The sequence below is a fragment of the Festucalex cinctus genome, chromosome 8 (genome assembly GCF_051991245.1).
Source record: "Festucalex cinctus isolate MCC-2025b chromosome 8, RoL_Fcin_1.0, whole genome shotgun sequence".
NCBI classification, from domain to species: Eukaryota; Metazoa; Chordata; class Actinopteri; order Syngnathiformes; family Syngnathidae; genus Festucalex; species Festucalex cinctus.
Genome location: NC_135418.1, coordinates 6,170,003 through 6,177,500, shown reverse-complemented (window position 1 = coordinate 6,177,500; position 7,498 = coordinate 6,170,003). Strand labels below are relative to the sequence as shown.

The 7,498-nt window shown below is 39.9% G+C and overlaps 1 long non-coding RNA gene across 1 annotated transcript in view; it reads left to right on the top strand.

The window, feature by feature from the left end:
* The window catches only part of LOC144024395 (uncharacterized), a 22,471-nt gene extending 15,226 nt beyond the window's left edge, over positions 1–7,245 (top strand). The window contains exon 3 of the long non-coding RNA XR_013284753.1: positions 6,106–7,245. This is a non-coding gene — a long non-coding RNA (uncharacterized LOC144024395). The remainder of the gene's footprint in view (positions 1–6,105) is intronic.
* The last annotated feature ends 253 nt before the right edge of the window (positions 7,246–7,498 follow it).

Sequence of the window (7,498 nt, the reverse complement as noted above, 5' to 3'; positions counted from 1 at the left end):
ATAGGGGAGGTTTTTTCCGAATTGTGTATCTTCACGAGCGTTGTTGGCATGCTGGAGCCTATCCCAGCCAGCTGGCTTCAGGCTGTAGTACAGGCGGGGTACACCCTGAACCGGTCGTCAGTCAATTGCAGGACACGCATAGGCGAACAACCATTCGCAGCCACAATCACACCTACGGAGTGGTCAATCGGCCTACCATGCATGTTTTTCAAATGTGGGAGGAAACTGGAGCAAACCCACGCAGGCACGGGGAGAACATGCATACTCCATAAAGGAATCAAACCCCACACCTCAAAACTATGAGGTGAATTTGTTAATCAGTGCTCCACTGTGCCGCCTGTTCTTGTTGTTGTTGTTGTTGTTATTATTATTATTATTATTATTATAACCCTTTGTATCATTTTGATGCCAATATATGGTGAAGTGAGTTGAGAAGATTCATTTAAACAAAAGTAGTGTTATATTGTGCCCTCTATCAGCAATTACAAACATTTTGGCAGGGTGTCAATGACCTTTGTTTATTAATGATAATACAAGTTATATTTCTCAGTAGCATGGTCATACCGTCACTATTTTAAACATCACATAATGTAGCTTCCCAGGAGCGATGCTACACTTGTGATCAAATAGAGTGGTAGCTTTCACAGAAGCTACATTTCCCCAGGCAGTTTTCAACATTAAATGCATCGCTTCCATTTGACATCACATATCTATCTTCCTGCTAATGCCCAAAATAGAAGACCATGATATAATTGTTAATTGATTATTCTTATTTGAAACACCACTTTTGCTTACACATAGTACATTCTGCTTGCTTTTTTGGTAATTGCTAAGCCAGCGTAATCTGTTTTTTCTTCTCCGAAAGAATTCCACTTGGGTGCTGTCACATGACTTTCACCATTCCAATGCAAGCACTTTTGACAAATGACTGAATTTCACCCATCAAACAGGTCCAGGCAGTCGCATGACCACACACAAAGTCTCGGGGGCCCCACAAAGAAGCTAGGTTCTCAGAGTGACTAATTTACGTGAAGCATGGCTGTAAAAACAGAGTGTGACTTCAAGTCAGAAGAGGCAGAACACTCCTGGCCACACATTCAATCAATGACTGCCTTGCAGACAATGAAAAAGAACAGCTAGTGCCATGTGCTGAGCTGCCTTGCTCCGGTTTTTCTATGTGATCTCTGCCTCGGCAGCCTCTTGTGCTGTATCATGAGCGTGAACAAACAAAGCAAGTTCACTTAAGACTATTTCATGTGCCTGAATTTTGATAGTGATATTACTTTCAATGAAATGGTGATTGCAATCCTTAAGTTTTTACAGTGTAACTGCACACATATTGAATGATCATAATTCTGTCAAGCATCTACAGTACTAGGGGTGTTAAAAAAAAAATCGATTCTGCAATATATCGCGATACTACAGCACGCAATTCTTGAATCGATTCAACAGGCTGCCGAATCGATTTTTTTAACATCCTTTTTTGATGAAAAAATATTCAACAAAACGTCTAACTTTCACACATTAAGCATGGAAGATTCTTATATTAATGGAACATTAAGACTCAATATTTTATTTCAATGCTGTTCAAACATGAATAAGGTTACAACCTGTTTGTTAAATACAGTGGCTGAAGTTTCAGATCAATAATAATACATTTTAATACAAATCTTAGTGTGCATGTACAGGTTTACTGAATGGTATTTTCTAAATTTGAGTAAAAAGTCGCAACAATCGACTTGTAAATTAATATCGGGATTAATCGGTATCAAATCGAATCGTGACCTATGAATCGTGATACGGATCGAATCGCCAGGTACTAGGCAATTCACACTCCTAATCTCTTTGATATCAAAGCCAATAAAGTCAAGTCTAAGTCTAAAGCTTCCTTGAGTTTCACTTTATATCTAGAGACAAAAAATCGTTCAATAAGTGAAAATTTGTATTGGATCATCTGAAAATAATATTGGACATAAAAGGGTTTGATCCTGCAGCAAGATCATTCATATATTTGAAAAACAATAATGGTCCTAAAATGGAACCTGAGGTACCACAAGGTTCCATTGTTACACCATATATTTACACCGTTGTATAAGCTGAACATTGACTACTTTTCATTGTGCCAAAGTGTCATTTCTTCAGTGTTGTCCCATGAAAAAATATATATCTACAGAAATGTGAGTGACGTCACTTTTGTGAGATACTGTTTTTCCGTATAGAGACATGGATTTTCGCTATTTGCGGGCATTTCCGGTCCCTAACCTGATTCACCGTATACAAAAATATATTGAGCTGTTGATTACTGTAAAATCCCATGAATAAGTAGGGATATAACGATATCCAAACATCACGATACGATATTATCACAATATGAAGGTCACAATACGATAATTATCACGATATTGTGAGGGCGTTGGCGAAATTTAAAAAAGATCACAGTATTGTAAAAACAAAAGAGCTCATGCAAAAAAAAAAAAAAAGCACAATATTGTGCTTTTGTACATAACAGCAATGCATATAAACCACCTACAATCTCTAATAACAACAGTGAGGCTCTTACTTGCTAATACAGGCAAATTCAGTTCCCCTTCATCTGACAATTAGCATAGATTTTAAACATAGAAGGCCAAAACATCCCTAAGGAAAATCAAATTGAACTAATAAACTAGCCACTAGAGGGTGCTAGAACTGCACAAATGGAAATCAATTGGCCTTTTTTTAACAGATGTGTTCCTTTTAAATATTGTGAACATGACGACGACGATATTGTGGCAGTTTTAATATCACGACATTGCCCTTATTGTATTATCCCTATAAATAAGACGCATTTTCCCAAAAATATGATCCCAAATTGAGGGGGAGTATTATACAGGGGTACTAATATAAAAACGTTTTCTTTTGTTTTCTTTTTAACCTTTTTTTTTTTTTTTTTTTTTTTTTTTTTTTTTACAATTACCGGGTAGACAATACGGAGAGGTTGTTTAAAAAATGCTACCTTTTATATGTAGCGTCATTGAAGGATCACAGAAATGTTAGTCAGTGAACTCTGTTTATTGAAAACAAAAGAAGCTACTGTACGGCCATATAGTTGACCAAAAAAAAAGTTGTATCTTTGTTGCAATTTTTGTCATTTTATTGTAGCTTAGCTTGTTACATTGTCTGGTGTGAAGCTTCCTTGTTGTTAAGATTAATTTAATGTTGAATAAACTGTAGTTCACATTTACCAAGTTGCTTGCCCCAACACTGCTTGTAGCTGCATGTAGACTGCTTTGCCTGCCTTTTTCTCTCTAGTTCCCTCTCCGTGTTAACATTGACTCATCAATTTTCAGCCAATTAATAATACAGAAGGTCTGCAGGCTGTCGTTTTCATTTGCTGTATCTCTGCTGTATGCCTGTGTTATAAGCCGCAAGTAAAAACACACCACAGCACAACTGAAGTGTGGCTTTGGATGGAGTGTTTCGGGAGTTGTAGATGTTTGGAGGATACACTAGAGAAAAGAGGGACAGCAGAGTTAGATGTCTTAGTACTGTTGTAAATCCTCTTCAGGGCCTTGTAAGCTGTCAGACACGCCGGGGCTGTTAAAAGCTGAGCGCTCCTCTCCTCAAGCTGCATGCAAGTATCGCTGTGTGCAAGAAAAAGTTCACTCCTGCTCCCACTGCACTACCGTCTCGCTGCTGTGTTTTATGGCTTTCTATTCCTATGTGATTTACTCTGGCATGTCACATAGGGTCTAAAGCCATTGGGTACAGAGTGGGAAGTCTTCACACAAATGACTAGATCTGGTTAAAACAAGAGCATGAAGAGATTTAATAGCATAATGCATGCACAGTATTTGCACTCACTCGTAGAACATGCATGGCCGAGGACATTTTGGTTACTGCTCATTGGCTAGCCAAAACCGATCACAGCTAATTTCCCACAAGAATCAGAAGGACGTTTAATTGTTTCTGTCCCTGAAGTCACACGCATGCATGTAACACGAACACTGAGGGGCATATTCACTAAGAATATGGTAATAGTGCAAAATATTGCACCACAACTGCACCCACAGTCTGCGCCCAGTTACCCACCTATTCACTAAGGATATTGCTCTAATCATATACCGGCGCAAACACGCCCACAAAACTGACAGCTTGGAGCAAATTTGCACCTGATTTACCACACATGGCAATGGATTTGAGAACATGGTTGTTATAGTAACAGTTGCGAGAAAGATGACATTATCAGAAAGCGAGGTTGGATCGAGAGTAAGCGTTTATAGCGCCATTAGGCTGTACAGAGCAGAGACGACGACAACGACGTCATTCATTCATAAAGTACAAATTATTGATGCGATCGTTTTTTAGAAATATATTTTTAGAGGTTGGCGTGGGCGTACAGTATGCATCTGGCACATAAAAATGATCGCAAAATGCCTCCCCGCCATTGCCGATCAGCCTGGGTTACATTATGTGTCCTAAACCAACATGTCCCCTTACCCCCCCCCCCCCCCCACCCTCTCTCTGTCTCTGTCTCTCTCTCTCTCTCTCTCTCTCTCTCTCTCTCTCTCTCTCTCTCTCTCTCTCTCTCTCTCTCTCTCTCTCTCTCTCTCTCTCTCTCTCTCTCTGCGTGAACAGCCACAGAGCGACGGTGCACCGTGCCATGCACTGCTGTCATGATCCCGGGATCGAGGTTGCGGCAGGTTAATACATGCTTTTCAAAAACGAAACGTTATTTGCGTCACACAAACTCTGTGTAGCTATCTCGCGTTAGTAAATTAGATGCTGCTATCAATGAGTCTCATTTGTATTTACATATTTACATATGCGCATATAACACCGACGCACTGTGACGCAATCTGTTTGGCTGCGCACTTAGTGATGGATTTCCCCATCTGCGCATGTTTAGTGAATTAGGCGGTCCCGGATTGCTCCATTTTTGCCGGTTAGCGCGGTGCAAAGGCGACGCAAACCTTTAGTGAATAGCCCCCCTAGTGTTTGTTCTGTGCCTGTGTGTTTGTCATCCACTCTCTTCCACACACATTTCATACATTCCCCAGCCAGGCTTGCTGGCACTGCTGACTCAGGTTGGTATTTAATGAAGCTCTCAGTTTCACCTTGTGTCTTCTAATCTCTGTTCTCATTTGGGATTTGCTGGTTGCACACTCATAAAATTTGTGAACGCTGGGAGTTTAGTGAGCCTGAACACTCCTCGGGATTGTTTGTGTGCATGTGTGAGAGAGAGACGCAAAGAGACATCCAATAAATGGAGTGTATGCAAAAAAATATCAAGGAACATATAAGAAGGAAAAATAATGAATTTCCTCTTTGTTGAATTCATGCATGGGAAAAAAAAGTAATTGCCCAAACCATGCTATCAATACTAATAAATAAAAATTCAATAAACAAATCAATGTCTTCAAGGCAATGATTACAGCTTGCATGTCTGCTCAAGGTTGTCATGTTGTCAAATAATATAAAATATGCTGGGAGGTGAGCATTTGATTCGTATGCAAAGTCAAAGTTCAGGGTCTAACAATGGCCAAAATAAAAACCAGAAACAAACACGGACGCGAGCAGACGAGTTCCAAAGTTAGCTCTGATGATGACATTTGTAAATCATTTTTGAATGTCATAAGTGTAAAGTTAAGTGAACCACTTGATATTCAAATGTAAAGTGACTGAAGCACTGTACACTTTACTATCAGATCCTATTACCACTTTGAAAATGTGAGGAGTAATGTGAATAACGGAGGCAAAAAAAAAAAAAAAAAGCCAGGGAAAATCAAAACACATGCATGAAATTATTTGATAACAACCGAATTGAGGCTTTTTCATGAAGGAGGGTGTTTCAAATGTATCTTTTTTTTTTTTTTCCCGCCAACTGAAATGAGATGTCACAAAAAAGCCTGAGGACATCCACCCCTTGCGTTCTTCCATTTCCCTGAAGTGGCCTTCCAAAATGAATGACAATCTCTTCCTTCATATTTCAGATAGCCATTTGAAAAATCGATATGTGTTCACTACATTTCATATCCCCGCATACAGTATTGCCCCGTAACAGAAAAATGTTTTAATGTCATCTTTTCTTCTTTTTTCCCCATCTCCCATCCCTCCTCTGAACAGGTCTACGTGACAGCAGCAAATTAGTTTGGAGATGGCCTTCACCTGTCTCTGCTTTTGTGGCCTAAATGGCTTCTGCAAAAGTCAGAAGTTGAAGAAAAAGCAACAACTAAAGGAAGAGGAAAGTGAGAAGGTAGAGCAATGGAAGGATCAGGAAACACATGTGTAACAAGCATCATTGACCTCAACTTTACTTTCGAATGTGAAAAAGACTCATATTTGTATATTGGTTGGTGTTAATGCAGGATGCTAATCAAACTTTTCAGCATGTACCATGGTTGACTTCCTTGCATATTCCAGATATAAATGATGATAAGGTGCCAGCTTTAATATTTGCTTTTTAATTAAATGTCAAAAAACAGCAACCCCATAGACTTTTTTTGAATTAACTGGTCATTACCCGTTTTCTTTCTTTTTATTTCTTGTCATTGTTGTATTGGATTTTGTGAGTGGGGGAATGAGAATACTCGACCAATTTTACACCATTCATTACTTGTATTTGCCAGTGCACTATATGGCGACAAGAAGTCAGCGGGCTTCAGAAATCCATTATTTCTCTCGTCACACCTCTCAGTGATACCCCATTGCTCTTTTCTCGTCCTTAATCGCCAGTCCACACTGAATTGAAGCAAAGCGCGGCACCTCCCGCATCTCCCATTGATGTCAGTTCGACTTAGTGGAAAATTCCAACTTGGTGAGAAACTCGACAGCCATTTCCAAAGTCACCCGTGGTGCGCTGAAGCCCATCTTGATTTTCACACTGAGCTGGGCACGATCGAAAGTGGAGCAGCTGTCCAATCAGCAGCGTCACTCAAGTGTAAAGATAGGAGTCAGGGGTCAGAATGAGCAACAGTGTTGGTGAGAATTCCCTCCTCAGGCACCAGAACATCTCGGTCTCATTAATAGAGAGACAAGTAATTACAAACACAAAAAGCGCCGCAGGCCCATCAATTAATGTCCTCCAGTGGGAGCGTCTGCTCTAGGGTGGCCATATTTTCATTTCCAAAAAAGAGGACACTCGGCCTGGCCTCGAGATACCTAAATGATAGTCAAAAGTTTATGCTACATTCGAGGATAGTCGGAAGTCGGAAATATCCGAGTTCAAACCAGGAAGTGCGTCCGGGAACGCCCCCTTGAACTCGGAAATTCCACTGGTGAAATCGGAAAAAAACCAAGGCCCCCGACTTCACCAGCGGACTACAAAGTGACGTCACTCTGAATGCCAAAACACAATTTACTCAAGTATAAAACTAGATAGCTTTCTTCATTCATAAATATTCACCATAACTTCACGTAACGCAACGTACATGACAGTATTGCTGCTATATCCCTGCATGAAATTATGCGGTAAACTACTTAACTGTATGGAATGCTTATGAAATAAGATTAAAACAAT